The sequence below is a fragment of the Chamaea fasciata genome, unplaced genomic scaffold (assembly GCF_029207755.1).
Source record: "Chamaea fasciata isolate MVZ Bird 193981 ecotype frontalis unplaced genomic scaffold, bChaFas1.0.hap1 SCAF_7, whole genome shotgun sequence".
Lineage (NCBI taxonomy): Eukaryota > Metazoa > Chordata > Aves > Passeriformes > Sylviidae > Chamaea > Chamaea fasciata.
The window spans coordinates 51,672,861-51,689,803 of NW_027094092.1; the positions used below are offsets into that span (position 1 = coordinate 51,672,861).

The following is a 16,943-nucleotide window of genomic DNA, read 5'->3' on the forward strand; positions in this document are numbered from 1 at the left end:
TCCGTGATTCTCTGATTCTGTGATAGGAGTTACAGCAACCTGCACGCCTAGAAGCATTATGTCTTGGAGATTACATTTTTGTTAATTTTATACATTGCTTGTCTGTGAGGATCTAGATAATGATCAGAGTAGGGAATGTCAACCACACTAAAGTCCACAGTTCATGAGAAGAACATAGGGAAAAGGTCTGTGGTAGAAATTAAGCCAAATTAAATTTAAATAGTAAATCATTTACAAAGGTGTCAGACTAAAAGTTTGTTTAGGACAGAAGGAGATGGGAGCGATCTATTGGTAGATCTGTGGATCTTCAACAAAGAGATGACAAGGGAGTCTTTGGTTGTGGGTAAAATTACACAAGGCTAAAAACCCTCAATTTCTTTACCAAGAACTGGAGGATCCTCCAGAGGATGTATTAAAGAAATAATTAGAGAAACAGCCAAGGAAAGCCAGACCTGATGAATCCCAGAGAGATTTCAAGGACAGCAGAAGCAGAGAGGCCAAGATAAGTTACAGTTATAAGAGTGAGTCTGAGATCTGGCAAAGTAGATGCCATTAGATGTTGTGGAAAGAATGGTTTCATTTAAGGGCAGAGGAGGGAAGCCAGATTGGAAAAGCTCTAGGAAGAAAAAGTGTAAACAGCATATTCAGAAAGCTTAGAGATGAAAGAACAACTGCAGATGGGCCAGTAGCTAGAGATTGAAGGAGTCAAAAGTGTTTTATTTATGATGTGAGTCATTTAACATATGGTATAGCAAGTAGAACAGACTAGAAACAGTGAAAACAACAAATTAGAGGAGACCAAGAGGTCAACGAAAGGAACAACATAAGGGAAGAGAATGGGCATATGGGAGATGAAGAACCGGAAGAGAGAGGGTAAGAAGATGCAAACAGAAAAAAACCAAACACATGAAGCATGTTTGTATGCACAACCATGAAAGAAAAATCTGCAAAACGGGGACAGGGTCCCAAGCTAATAGGAAGAGGATATATCATGTCACATGTTTAAAAAAAAAAAAAAAAAAAAAAAAAAAAAAAAAAAAAAAAAAAAAGAAGGAGAGTGAAAGGGTGCATAAGTGAGTAGAAAGAGGATGAGAAAGAGAGAGAGATAAAGAGATAGAGAGAGAAAGAGATAAAGAAAGAAAGAGAGAAAGAAAGAGAGAGAAAGAGAGAAAGAGAGAAAGAGAGAAAGAGAGAAAGAGAAAGAGAGAAAGAGAGAAAGGAAGAGAGAAAGAAAGAGAGAAAGAGAGAAAGAGAGAGAGAGAAAGAGAGAAAGAGAGAAAGAAAGAAAGAAAGAAAGAAAGAAAGAAAGAAAGAAAGAAAGAAAGAAAGAAAGAAAGAAAGAAAGAGAAAGAAAGAAAGAAAGAAAGAAAGAAAGAAAGAAAGAAAGAGAAAGAAAGAAAGAAAGAAAGAAAGAAAGAAAGAAAGAAAGAAAGAAAGAAAGAAAGAAAGAAAGAAAGAAAGAAAAGAAAGAAAAGAAAGAAAAGAAAGAAAAGATCAAAGGCAGAACTTGCTAAGACCTTCTGTCAAGAGAAAAGGAGAGTTTAAGCAGGGACTTAGAGGTGGTGAGGAGATGGGCAGAGCTGCAGTATTAGAGTACAATTAAATTTGAGACAGCACAGCTGTGCAGCTAGCCTGATAGTAGAACTGAAAAAGTAAAGTTGAGTGGTGATGAGTAGAAAATGTTTTTTTAAATGCAGTAAAAACTATGGGTGTTGTATTCCCTACTTTCAAACTTCTCTTGTGAGAATTAGAAAGGCCCATTGGAAAGGGCCATTCTTCAGGACAGGATGAATGCTTCATGATAGTTTCTGAACAGAATTGTAAAGCTCATTAATGGGAAATACTATGTGAGAATAAGAACATTTATGATAGCCATGAAATCACAGAAAAGTCTGAAATTAGCACAGGTAGTTTTATGACATGCATATTTCAGTCACTGAGTTATTTTGTGTAAGCTTAGCCTGAATGATGGCAAACATTTCCAGCAAAACATTTCCAGTTGAATACAGTGTTATTTCCCCGCATGGAAGACCCAGCCCTCTCTTTCCATAGCACAGTGTTCCTTAGTGTGGTCTGAGAGTCCTGCGGAGCACACGTGCAGCAGCTGCAAGGCTAATGCAAATCACAGAAGGCAAGACTGCGACCGTAAAGAAAGATACAGAGACAGTTAGTCATGTTGGCTGCATTATGAACCAGATCACGAAAGCAATTCAGGTTAAAACTAACTCAGCAGAAGGTTTATTTTTAAACTGATTCATTTCCCAATCACCTTCACTGACTAGCTGCACAAAGACTTGCAATTGTAGAGGAAAGGCAATGGGTCGGATAGTGGTAGAAGGGAAGGGAAAGAAGAATGCAGTCTTCTTTCAGGGTTGTCTGGGCATTTTTTGTCTCTCCTTAAGGACTAAATTACCTTGCAGACAGGGGTTGAATAAACTACCTGATTTTAGACTGATGAATAAAATTATGTCTTACATAAGTTTTCCAACTTATCCAAACTACACTAGGTTCTCATCTTGTGACATCTTAGACTTATTCCCTGCAGCAGATGAGACAGTTTGTACCTGGCACAAGTAAAAGTGAACCCAAGTTTCTTAAATAGCCAGCTCATGCTCATAGTCAGCCAATTTTTTTTAAATTGCCCTTCATTTCCGTAGCTTGCTTACAGTGTTCTTTCTCATAAGTCCCTAATTCTTCTCCTTCCTCAAAGTACTGTCCGCCCCTCCCAAACTTAGATTGCAGCCATGCCCTCTTGCTCTTAATCTTGTCTAAGTTCCAGTATTGTTTCTCTCCACCAAAGAGGTGACCTTACAACACAAAGGCACTCAGGAGCAAACACAATTTTATCTGGTTTGCTGTACAAAAGCTCATCTATATGCCATCTCATCTATCATTTCTTCTTTCCAAGTATCTGGTCCCTGCTGAATTATCTGAATTTTTAAGCTATAGGTTAGTCCTTGTTTGTAGGGAAATTGTAGGAATCAAAAATGAGCATTTAATTCATGCCTTCCAGCATTTTTGGGGTCAAAAGTTGTTCTAACTCCTTGCCAGTGAGCACAGGCAATGGGGACTGTTAGCACACACACCCTTAGCACCCCTGGAGACCCTCATCTGAAATATCTCTTCTAAAGACCCCTTTGGAGAAACACTGAATCTGCTAAGGCAGCAAATTTTACATAGCCCACAGAAACACACTGCTTCGAATCTGAAATCATCTCAGAGCCAGGGTGAAACTGGAGAGAAAGGACATTTGCCTTGTACTATGCAGGACCTAGTGATCTGAACAGTTTGAACAAGGGCTCAAATCAGTTCTCACACTTCTCAGCAGTATCAAGATTAAATGTCTCTCCTTTTTGTCTTCTTCAATCAGCACTGGATTGTTTACATGAGCACTGATGGCGGCAGAGGAGAGACTGCAGAAAAACTTGTTTGGTAATTCAGTGGGCAGGGAAGGTGCTTACCAAGAGCTTCTAGGTCCAAGATCTAACCATTTCTCTAGTGCACCTTCTTCGCACCTTTTCTCTAAATAATTTCCTCAGAAAACAAAAATGGGATTATGTTATTTTTGCATTGATTTCAGACTACATAAATGTTGGAAACCCTAAACTTTTCACAAAAAAAAACCCCAAAACAAAACAGGGCACTAATTGTGTTTTAGCAAGTCCTGCCTGGAGCCTTCAGTTTGGAATCGTGTTTGAAAGTGCTGACCAGTTTCACGAACAGGACAAAGTCTGCCTGTAGATGAACTCTGTAGATGTTAATTATTGCTGATCTGGGTTTTTGCCTAAACTTTTCTATAGAGCTTTAAAAATGAGAAAATTTTGCAGTTTTGGAAATTTGAAGTGAAAAACCTTAATTTTTACATGAGAAATGGTTTTGACTCTTAATACTTCTTACCGATCTGGTCTCCCTTTTTAGCTGGCTGCTCCACAATGTCCAATGAATTCTCTGTCTTCACATATACATTGGTGAGGGAGGTGTAACTCTTTGCACACTGTGGAGAGCAGACATGTAGGTCTGGATAGCCCTCTTCACAAAAAAAAAAAACCCTGCAGGGAAATGTCTCTCTGGTTCATTAAATTAATGAACAGGCAGAATGATTTGTGAAAAACAACTGTTTTATAGGACCACCACCTGCAGTATGGACTGGATCCCACAAGGTGGAAGAAATCCAGCACATTTCAGATTAATTTCTTGACATTTCAACCTTGTCCTGCACCCCATCCACCAACACAGAACATATTCAAAATTAACAGATACTTCTGGCGACACACTGCAGCCATGGGAAATTGGAATGCAAGTCACGCCATATCTACTGACAGTTAATAAAGTACTCCACAGCACTGCAAAAGATCTATTTTCTATGTCTGAAGATCAAGTAGCTTGGTCTGGGTTTTACTAAATAGTGCTGAACTTTTGGCTGTTTATTCCCAACTCTGTGATGTAAGCTGCCCTCCCTTGGAGCCAAACTCCAAGTGCGGCAGTCATTCTGTACATGTACACTGCATGGAAAGAGTTACCTAGTAATAAGAAACATATGAAGCTGTGAGATCAGTTCCTCTTTCTCCCTCCCCAGGTGCTCCTTTGTGGTTGTGATTTGTGCACAAGTCTATAGAAAATGTTGCATATACAAGCCAAGATATACAAAGATCTCAGGCTCCCAACCCCTACTTAAGCATCTGCTTTGGGATCCTATAAAAGAATGGGGAACCTAAATTCCTTTGTAGGTCTGGCCTGCAGGATCCCAGTTGAATGTCAAGAGAGTGAGGTTTCATATGGCTGCTGACTGGCCAACAAGCACCCTGAACTTTCAGCCCTCTGGATTCCATTCTGGAATCATTTGGCATTCAACGAGCTCTGGTCTTATTGCACAAAGGCATTAATGTGTTTCATGTATAATTAATATTTTAATATTTAACATATATATTTAACACTCACAAACTGACCATTGCTTTGGATCCACTGTGTTTCAGAACTTCTCTATCCCAAGACACTTTTTCAAATCTTTCTCCCAGCAACCTTATCAGAGAGTCTCTCATTAAACTTTCCGCTATGATCTACATTTTTCTTTGTAAAACAAAACAAACACAAGCATTAGATCTTTAACCGGTGGTGGAGTTTGGCCTTATTACACTGACAACAGTGTAGTTACACTTCAGTTAAGAATAAAAACCACTCAATCTGCAATTACACCTACTTTCCTGAAGTAAGCAGGTTGCTGCATCAAAAACTAATTTGAGAATTAAGACTATTTGCAATATCTTGGAAATTCCGTCCTGAAGTGTTCACACAGAATTTTATTTCCATAAGAGTTTCCTGGAAAGATTGTTCTTTTTTTTTTCTTCTTCTGATACCAATACAGCCACTGACACTTGCAATGCTTCTCCTTTCATGTCACAAGCAACTTTTGCAAGAGTGTTATTCAACCCTCCAAAACGGGCAGCATCATTCATCTTAATAAAAACATCACCAAGACCTTTCAGGCTTCTATCAGAACCACATCCCTGCTTTGTTATCAAGCAACATATAGTTCCTTTTTTCATCTCTCTGTACATATAACTCATTTCCTTGCTTTGCTTATGGAAAACTCACAGGGGCCAAATCCGTCACTTCCCAAAATCACAGTATATCATCTCATCCACATTTTTTAAATCACTGGAAGAATTCTGTCATGCAAATAGAACAGCCTTTCTGACATTCTTTCCCTATCAGTCCTGCAAGGCATTTTGGTTTGGTTTTTTCCCCTTATATGGTTCCTTAAAGAACCTGTGCAACAGATGCAGAACTCCTTACAGCATGATTGTGTTCATGGTAAAAGGTTACAGGTGTCCAAAAGGAAACCAGCCACAATAAGGAATTATTAATCCACTTTAGATTTACTAAACACGAAAGAATACTTGAGCCATTGTTTGGTGATTGGTATCCCATTGTGTTTGGCTCTGTGCAGAGAAGCAGGCCCAGCCTCAGAAAAATTCCCATATTTGAAGCAAGGTTTCTTTATGACTTCGCATATACTAGTGCAGTGAAATGCAGAGAAATATCAGGTATCTTAGAGAGAGACCTATCATCTAGTCTGATAAGTCAGAGGAAGAGGAGGTTCTGAACTCAGCCACAACAGGAATATTTTAGCAAGTGCCCTGACACAACTACCAAGGGAGTCAAAATTCCTGAAATTCTGACTAAAAGGACAGTATCTTCCCCCTAACTATAGCCACTTTTTGCTTCACTTTCTTTGACCACATGAAAAACCAGCTGAAGAAAAGATGAGAAACACACATCCCTTCAAAACTCTTCAAAAGCATCTAAAAGAGCTAACTCAAGACTTAGGCAAATACTCTTTAAGCTGGTGGAGGAGACAGGAAGCTTGGTGTGGTGTCTGGAGTGGATCAGCCAAAGCAAGCATCTTTTCCCTCCTGTGTATGGGTAAGGGGAACCCGGGAAAAAGGCTCTCCCAGGCTGCCCTGGGCTGCGGGATGAGCAGTGTTGAGAAGCCTGGGTGCTCCTAATGCCTGTCCAGGACAAATCCAGCATTTAGCCAAGATCTCCTGAGCTATTTTCAAGGCAAAAACTCAAGCCAAAGATTTGATTCAGACATGTTCAGTTTTCTGTGTTTCTAATTAAAGTTTTCAGTTTTCATGGTTTTTTTCCAGTGTTTATTTTTAGCCAGATGATGGATTCTTTTATTATTAGATGAGATAATTTTGATTAATGATTTTTTTAAATCTGAGAACACAAAAGGAGTTTTCTGCAGAGCTTTGTGTTCTTGGTGAGCGTGGGAGACTGCCACTCTTCTTCACAAATAAATTTCAGTGTCACCAAATATTGGCCAAGATGCAGTGGAGGGAAGAGAGACATTACAGCAACTAGTGTGAGTTGTCCAAGGTTAAATAGAAGGGTCTATCCCTGGTATTTTGAAGTCAAAATTTTTACATACAGAGAAGTTTAAAGCCTCAATCTGAGGATATTTTTATCTCATGATCCATGAAAGCCTGTAAAAGGTTTGTTTGTTTGTGACACAAAGCTGGTCAAACCTGTTGAAGTAAATCAATGTTTTTCCATTGACTTCAGTGAGAGATGAGTCAGTGTACTGTTCCTCAGAACTAGTTATTGTATCCTCATGGTTTCCCAAAGCATATTTTCAAATCTTGTGGTTAATGAAATTAACAGAATCAAAAATTCCTTGCAACAGGCAATGGTGTCAATAAAAGGGGATTCATAGCTACTACAACTTTGGAGCTACCTCTATTGCTTTTGTATTCTGCAAATCCCTTTGGTCCATTTTCATGTTGCTTGACAGTTCAGATTTTTTTTCTGAATTAACCTACTGGAAGACACATTGGTGATGTTTATACAAGCTCATGGTTGAGCTTGTATGCAAGCTTTATGCAAGCCTGGCTGCCCTATGAGCTGATCTCATATTTCTAATGCCCATAGTGTTGTCACCCACTGTTTTGCATTAAATATCTTTGCTTTCTGAGCTATTTGTCAATCTTTAAATGCATCAGCTGATGCTTGACTACTTCTGTGTATTCTCAGTGCTGTTGATTCACTAACAGTGCCTTTTTCAAGCCTTTACTCTTTTGCTAATACTCTGAAATAAAGGCCCAGTCTTGGAAAGGGTCTGTATGTGTACAAATCCCTTCTGACTGTGGAGCGTCTCTGAAAAAGCATGGATGTCTTCCTAGAATGGGAGTATGGAACAATGTGAAAAATGAAAGGCAGTGTTTTAGAGGATGCGCCACTTTCATTAGTACATAACATTTTTTCTATCATTTGTTTAAAACACCCTGAAGCATGCAATTAAACCCTCAAGCATTCAATTAAATTATTTGACACTTGAATTTACTTTTTAAATTATGCTTATTTGTCTGTATAATCTCCATACATAATTGTTTTAAATTAATTCATTAAAGTCTTTGTTGCACATGGTTTTAATTAATTCTAATCTGTAACTCAGGCACATCAGAATCAATATCAAACAGCTTCTGCTTGCATGTCTATCTACAGAAGGAGAACATTCTCTTGATTACAGCATTCAGTTAAGAAGAGAAATTAAGAACTCCAGAAGGTTTTAATAATTGAAAGCACTACAAATGTAAGGTAGAGTGTTTAAAAAATTCTGGTATACTCTAGAAGCATCCAAAGGTGCTACATAATCTTTCTATGCACAGTCCTTTATACAAAGAAATGGTATTCAACCTTTTTAGAAGTTTCGGTGTCACAGTGCTACTTATGATTTCCAGAATGGATTTTTTTCCTCACTGACAGTGGTGAGAATCAAAGCAAGAAGTCAGATACTTATGAAGCTGGATATGTTACTGTGGGTTACTGTCTTACACTTTATCATATCCAAGACCATTATTGTACATTTCTGCAAAAGCTGGTGCATTGTCAAAGTTCTAACCACTGACTGCATCACTCTTCTAGTGTTATCATATTCCTGTTGCTATTTCTTTCCCATCTTCAAAAATATTGTCCAGAAAACTGATTCTTCCTCTTCCAACTTTGGAATAACAATCACTGGATATTTTTTTATATTTATACAGGTTAAGGCATTAGTGATCACAAAGAAAAAGCCTTTTTCAATGAATCATTTTCTTTACAGTTGAAAAATATTATATTGTTGACTACAGACAGACTTTCTCTTATGAAGATGCATTATTATTATTCTGAGAGAGAACATCAGAAAACCAAACTCTTTTAAATTGTCGTCATGAGAGGATAACATCTACATGCAGATTTTTACTTTTAAACCCACCATAATAAATTTTTCTATAATTTTACATTTGTTTCATTAAAAAATATATATATTTCTTAGCAACAATTCTGGGACTACTACTATAATTTCATCATGAGTTATTAAAATACTTTTTTTGCTTTATCTATAGCAGATTTTGGGACAGTTATTGTGTTCTTTTCTGGTACTTAAGGAATGATTTCTTCTGCAAATAAAATACAGAAATTCATATTAATTATTCAGTTTTGACTTATTTAAAATAATTTTTCTACCCTATATCACATGTTCTGGGTTTATTTTCCTAGATATTTGCCCATACACAGAGGTTGTTTATTCAGTAAAAAAAAAAAAAAATAAAAATAACTAAAACAACCACAAACCTTCAAAAATTGAAGCGTGGGCATATCCTAGCTGCAGTTCCTTTTGAACGACAGCAGCTGTTTTGCAAATTCATTTGTTACTTTTTGCATTTAAAAGTCTTTGAAATCTTTGCCATGCAAATTATGAAAAAGTAGTGGTAGATTTTGATTTTGAACATGCTGCATAAACGCAAATTGGTATTGCTTGAGCTCACTTACACATGCCTTTTTCTTCAGACAGGGCTTGGGGAAATGAAGACATGTTTGGAAAAGAGGCTTTAGGTTGAATCACTCATCAAATCTCCCCCTGAGAAGCAGATCCTGTCATATTGGCATAAATCACTATCAGCCCTTGGTTCTTTTCCTCTCTTTTACCAAACAGAAAAGAAAAGGTCTTCCGGCAGTGATCTCAATGTTGGAGCTGATTGGTGTCCACTTCAATTTTTTGAAGCAGAACTTTCATTTCCTTTCAAAAGACTTCAAACCCTCGATCTGTCCTGCCTAAAGCCCAGAGAAAACCTCTTTGCAGTGCTTTCCCCTTAGCTGGGAAGCTCCCTCTTCTGCAGCCCCAAGAGCAGCTCAGAAAATGTTTCTGTGTTGCACATTCCAATCCTGCATGCTGCCCATCAAAACTCAGTGATACACTTAGCAACATTCCTAGGTACCAAGCACTTGCTGTATACAGAAGTGTTGGTTTAATTTGTCCAGAAATGTTCCGGTCACATATGTAAAACTAAATATCTGTGTTAATAAAATTCTGTCCTTTTTTATCTTTAACAGAAAAGATTTTAAATTAACATAAATAGATTGTTTCTTATTTTAGGTTTGCAAGAGAGTGAGATCTTCAGAAAAGTCAAAAGACACTGTTTTTGAAGGAAGATTTGTGGATAGGTTTTACTTAAAGATTAGAATTTTTTTTCACTGAATTCTATGGTTAAAACAAAGATGAATTAAAAGTTTCATTATTTTGTGTTTTTGTAAAGCACTGGTTTGTTGACTGAGCCTTTCTTTCATTCTGGCAACAAAAGAATGAATTTTGTAATATTACTTTGAAATAAGGAATGGATGGTCTCCCTGTCTGGATGTACCAATATTTTGGCCTTGACACAGCCAACAGTAGCCATAAGAAAAAAAAAAGGTTGAGTAAGATATTGCATTCCATCTATCCAGCTGACTTCACACATACATCTAAACCCACTAAACACCCCTACAGCAAAATTTTCTGAACTAAAATGTAGCAACAAATTATCTACAGACCCAGATTCACTCAGATTTCTGAAACAGAAGCTTTGTACCTTCACTCGGCTGTAGCTTTTTAATCATGTCTTTTTTTGCAAGCTAAATTTAAAAGCAATAAAACACAAATTAAATAAAACTAAATTTTAAATTATGCTGCTTGCCTGGCAAATCTACTGAAATATTTGAAAGTTTACCAAATAGATCAAGTAGTGATATTTTCCAGACTCTGGTTTTGTCATCATGTAGTTTAAGCAATGATAGATGGCTTTCAGCCATTATCAGTCAGATAAGTACCAGTTAAAGGACTGGAGGGTTGTGGTGGTGATATGTCTGCCATTGGTTCAGTTCTAGTATAACCTGATCTGGGTCTCTTGCGATTGTTTCCAGTTGTTGAAACACTGCTTCATTTGTTCTCCTTTTACTGGTAAAAACAGATGGGTTCAAATCTTCTAAACACAAAAGGATTGAAGAGTGCCTGAGGGCAAAGTGAAGACCATGCGACTTCACAAATTAGTTTATATGTTCCTTGACATATAAGAATACACATTTTATATTTTTTCATAAAAACATTTCTAAAACTTCATGAGACATATTAAAGTTGCAGATGCGCCAGAGAAAGGAGACTTGGACTTAGCGTGTGTCCTTTGCACACACAATGTAAGATTTCTTTGAATTTTTCCAAGCCCCACATTAAAAAATAGATCAATCTGTAATGATACCTAATAATTTTAACAGACATTACCAGTATTTGACAGTCTTCCATAGAATACATAGATGCAGCTATTTTTTTCAGAGATTTTGGTATTTGTGCTACAGCTTTTTGAGTTAATAATAAGAATAGGATGATACTAGTATTCAAGTTCTAATTTCACTCTGAAAAGAACGAGTGCTCTGGGTGAGATTCCAAATATACCTCTCTCTTGGGTTTCTCTTGTATTAACTTAAATTACAATGAGCCATAATAGTCCATATTTTCCCTAAAACTTGGCTGTGTCTCAGGTCTCTCTGATGGCTCCTTCTCTATTCTGCTTCCCTGCCCACTGCTGCTACTGAAGTCCCTTTACTCAGACATTGAAATCAAGTGTCAGTGAAAAGTTAATTTTGCAAACACATTGAGATATGGGTTTTCTTTATCAAGTAAGAATCTCTCAGGAAATACTCCATAAATGAAGATATTTTTGAAGTTCTGACTCCTTCTACAATACATTAAAACAAGACACAAAAAAAGACTACTGCCTCTTAGGAAAGGATATAACTTATACCTGGTCAAAGAGAAAGTTTTCTGGCAGCTCGCTGTTTAAATTCTGGAACTATAACATTATGCTAGATTTTGGAATTCTGAATTCAAATTCAGATTCTAGTCCTGATTTGATTTTATACCAGTCTAAATGTATTCCAGAAATGAAGTTTCCACACCCATATTCTATGGCTGCAAAGAGTGAATATCCATGTTAAAAGAAGAAATGAACCTTCCAGGAAGCAACAATGGCACGTACAGGAGTCATTTGTTATGTTCTATCATCTTCTGTTACTGTCAGGAGCAAGACTCCAGATCTGTGTTTACAACCAACTATTACAGTGTATGTCATAGTATTTCCAAGAACCTCATCCACTTAGAGATTGTTTTGAAGGAGATATTATTTGGTGCCTTTTGGAGCCAAACTAATTAACTGCTTTAGCATTCAAACTTTGTTTTCAACCATCTGAGATCATATTTATAGGAGAGAGACATATTAACTAGTATTGAGATGCCACTCCCTGGAAACACTAACTCATCCCTGCAGATTAAATCCTCTAAAATATAAAATGTATTGTAGAAGATCCTGACCTGCAACATTATTCTTTCCTGGGGTGGGAAAAGGCAAAAGTATTACCTTCTTTAATGAGTGAATTAGGAATATGCTTTAAAATTTTCTTTCTCTTTGTTCAGAAAACAACACTTCCTTTAAAAAAGAAAAAGAAAATGTAAAAGAGAGAGAAAGTAACTTTAAAAAAGGGGAAAAAGAAGAAGAGGGCAAAGGAGAAAGAGAAACAGGTTTCTTACATTAGAAATTATTAAACTTTCCTGCATTAAATAGACAATGCTTAAATATATGGACAAAATTCAGGTTATCTCTAAGAAAATTGAAAATCCAGGCAGAAATTTTCTCTAGACTTGTAACATTTTCAAAAATTAGATTCTTGCTGAAATTTACCATTTTATTTCTGTTCTTCACTTGCTGTCACTTAGTGCTCTAAGAAAAGTGATTTAATACTATATGCAGATCCAAGTCATCTATAACATGGGGCAAATGCAAGTTTGCATTTTGCAAAAGTAATAAAGAAGCTGAATTAAGTTTTGGATCCTAATATTGTTAACATTGAAAACAGATATTCACCGTTTGGATATTCTATTTTATCTGTCAGAAAGTAGTAGAAGAGAAAGACTCCACCTCCTCTAGTTAAGAGTTAGAAGAGTTAGAACACGTGAAAGCTCTGCCTTCGCAATAGTTAAATTATTAATATTCAGAAAGTGTGCTTTTCTTTTACAGTTTCAGACATATTTATATATTCACAGTATTATAAAAAGTTACTTTCCTGGGGTTCTTCTAATTTATGAAACACTCAGGAAGAGCTCTATGGAGTCAGGGAACCCAGTCATGGCTTCAGAGGGAGGGATCCCAGAGTGAACCCTGTGACACCCATCCTGCCTTGGGCCCAGCTGGCACAGCCAGCCTCTGCCCTGTACCCAGCTGCAGGATCAAAGCGCGCTGCTCTTGGATTCCATCACCACAAGTCTCCGTCTTTCAGGGCTGGAGATGAGCTCTGCCATCCTTACAAGGAATATAAGGAAAGGAGCAAGGAAAACCTGGTTTGTTTGCAGAAGGCCACACAGCAGGCGGGCACTGGAGCGGCACAAAGCCGCTGGCCGAAGCGCGGCCGTGAGTACACGGCGCTACTGTGGCGGTCAGGCCGCGTGCCAGGGCAAGCCGAGACATTCGAGGATAAATTGGCAGTGCACGCCCCGAGAAGTTTTCCTCCATTTATTTTATTATGTAGTGAGTGATGCAGCAAAATCCCCTGTCTTAAACGGATGCAAAATACGCGTTTGCTGAAAATTTATGTCGTTGAATGCCAGCCTGAAGAAATGGAAGCTGGAACAAAAAATTAATAAAGTATCAAGATAAATCAACCTTCTGACTCATTTTTAAGAATTTTAAATGTGTACATGAACTTTATAAAAATGGTCAACAAACCATTTAGCTGATAGACGGCATAACAAAGAAAATTATATTTTTAAAATTCCTCAATAGAGATGGAAGAGACTGAAGGAATTTTGACATTGTCATTAGCTTGTAGGACGAAAACAATTCATTGATATCTATTCCACGTGTTAGCCTCTGGCTCTTAGGGATGTAATATGACTTTTCAACTTGAAGAAAACATGATTTAAAAAAAAACAGTACTTGAATAATTTCCCCAGAAAATCTGATTAATGCTGGCAATATTAAGTCATGGGCATAGCTCTGTGACTTGGGACTCTTGGAGCACTGAGCAAAACCTTGAAACTGGGCCTCTGGGTCCCTGGTGACAGAGTCAGTGTAATGTTACAGGAATGCTCATGTTTTTTGACACAGGGAATGCTTCAGCAGTTGATCCCTGCTCATTTTCACTCCCCATTCTTCTTTCCTTTGGAGAAATATAATTTATTTAATTAGAATAAATGGGCTATGCAAAGCATTTTAACCAAATCTGGGATGTAGCAATATTTGGATGTGCCCTCAACCACAAACTCAGCATGCCCATGCTTCTACAGTGTTGACTTTGGACTCCTGAGAACCCAAGCACAACTGGGGCACTCGGGGCAGGACAACTGGATAAGAGGAAGAAATCTGAGGGCCAAGGAACTTGACCAAATACTGTGTTCCAAAAGGCAGCTCTGTACACAAAGAATAAGGGGAGCAATAGTTTATTCAAGTGGCTCAGCACAAAACATATGGCTAGATTTCAACAGAGCAAAGGACTGGTGGGTAGTTACAGTGGATAGACATCCTCAGAAGACAGATACCCCAAAACTGATATGTTCAATACCATGATAAGATACAAGACTGAAACTTCTGAAACCAATTTGAGTGTTTCACTATGTTAATTGACAAGCAATGTTTCCTCACAGAAATATGACCTGTTTCTAAAACAGTTTCTGGGGTTTTTAACAAAGTATCACAGGTCAAATGTTGCCTCTTGTGGCTTTGTGGATTTTTTAGTTTTCTTTTAATTTTCACATAAATATAAAAGAAGAATACAGTCAACCTAAAAGTTTTCAGATTTTTCTATGAGTCCTTTCCCATCTCCAGGCAAACTTCCTGCCCTAGGAGGAATCTTTTCCTCCCTCTAAAATTTAGACAATTAATATCTCTTGACTTGAAGCACTGTTCTTGTTTTCACATTCCTGGGAATCACCTAAAAATGTCCCTTAGGTACAGAGGAGGAAAAGAAAGCTAGTGAGCTACAAAGAATAAAAATTAGAGGTACAACTTTGGCTTCTGGTGACAGGAGTGATGAGATTTTTCATTTTGTCAAATTTATAACAAACTCTAGAATCATACTTTTTGGAGACAATAGAATTCTAAGCTATTGAGTCTAAATTTCCTTTTGCTTCTGGTAAAGTGCAAGTTCTAGGCTGTAGCAGGTTTTTCTGTTTTGTTTTGCTATAATTTTATTCCCCTGGTAATCCCAGAAGCAGGACAAGAATTAATTTCAAACAAGGATCTTTATTGTTTGCATAGCTCTATACTTAGTTTAATTACAAAAACATGCTGGTTGTTTTTTAATTTAATTTTCTTTGAGAAAATGATGGTTCAAATTAAGGGGAAAAATGTTTTTTCAAAACTCAACAGTTTGGTGAAACCTTAAAGTGCTTTTCTTTCTGTAGTCTAAAGTTTTGGAATAAACATAAATGCCACCAGTTGTGGCGTCTGGAGGATTTTTTACAGAATCAAAGACCTAAATCAGTCATTGATTATGGTGAATTGAGCCCAGACAAGTTACAGAGGATGAATTTTCTAATCACACTATCATGTTAATATACACTTTTTTTTAAATCCACTGTGTATGAAATTTTTCTGAACATGAAGGTCAACAGTTATTAGCCACCAAAATTTCACTTACAGGTCAGACTTCCATATTTCAATGAGCAGTTTGTAGATTCTCACTAAAGAGGACAAACTGGTGTTGAGAAAGGGAAAAAGGGTTAGTCAGCTTTCTTTGAGAAATAAGAATGCAAATTAAAGTGGAAATAATTAAACTGCAAATTTAGTTCACAGACAAAAAAGTGAGGATGTGTTCAAAAACACCAAAGATTCAGCCAAAGCTTTGGTCTCACAAGAAACTTAACATTCACTGGAAGAAGGATATTGCAAGATGCATTTCCATGTGATCTATGTTGCCACTTCTTGCAGATCACTGGAAAGTCTCCTACTGGGAGGAAAAAAAGCTCTGAAACCTCAGAATGATCTTGAACTTTAACAGAAATTATCTGATTTGAAAATTCAGCCTAGAATATATTATTTTCATAGTGGTCTTTCAAAACATTGTTGTCTTCCAATAATGAAGAAATAACTGCAATTTGTTACCAGCATTTTAACAGAAGAACAAAGGAGATTTTTCACCAGTGCCTGTACTAATTGCACCTTTTCTGATGGTGATTCATTGACAACAAAGGGAGAGATATCCATGGGCTTAAACTGTCTTTTGCTTTTTGACGATCATAGGAAATATTCTCTTAGGATTCAGGAAGAAACAAAAACATTCAAAAATAACTGTTATGTGGGCACATAAAATCTCTGTATTTTTACAAGGACATAAATGTCCAGTAAAACTCAGCTACATATTCATCTAATACACAGAACTCAGTCAAAGCCAAAAATTATCAGATAGGGCAGAAATTTATGTAGCTCTGAGTGTTGCTCTTAGGAAATATCACCCATTTCATCCCACCACCTCATTCTAGAATTTGATTTTCAAATTGTCCAACATGTTTATATCTCAGAAATAAATTGTTTACAATGGGTGTAATCTACCACAATCCAAAGTGTCTAAACTGTCCCATTTGCCACATTAGAAGGACCAAAAACTTCTGTAAGCCATGGTGTGTGTAAACCATTCATCTTTTCATCTTTATGGTGTTTTTCAAAAATATAACCTTTAATAAATGGAACAGAAAATAAAGCGAATCTTGAAAGATATACAGCACAATTAATTTGATGCAGATTTTGAAAACATGCAATTTACCATATCCAGTGGTTCACTAAGCATAAATCTTTTGTACTTGAAAGTCAAGTATTCTAGAGATGAAATCTCAAATCTGTTGAAGAGAGGGGAGTTTCCTCTTTGATTTCTAGGGGCCTGCATTTTACTGTAGGCACATCTTCTTTTTTAAAAGCACAATTCACATGGAATTATTTGAGTGGATAAATTTTATTAAAGCTGGTTCATTGTCTGTTTCTGTTTTTAGACTTGTAGCACATACTGTAATTCTGAGATGGTACCAAAGAGAAAAGAGACATTCATTTGAACAAAAGAATTTCTTGATTTCAAAGGGTCAGTGACACTAAATCAAATCTTCTATT

The 16,943-nt window shown here is 36.9% G+C and overlaps 1 long non-coding RNA gene across 1 annotated transcript in view; it reads right to left on the reverse strand.

Moving 5' to 3' along the window:
• Window positions 1-13,426: 13,426 nt before the first annotated feature.
• LOC136291822 (uncharacterized) overlaps window positions 13,427-16,943 on the reverse strand; it is a 28,643-nt gene continuing 25,126 nt past the window's right edge. Inside the window, exons 3-4 of the long non-coding RNA XR_010721753.1 lie at window positions 15,484-15,540; window positions 13,427-13,469 (exon numbers count right to left, since the gene is read on the reverse strand). This is a non-coding gene — a long non-coding RNA (uncharacterized lncRNA). The remainder of the gene's footprint in view (window positions 13,470-15,483; window positions 15,541-16,943) is intronic.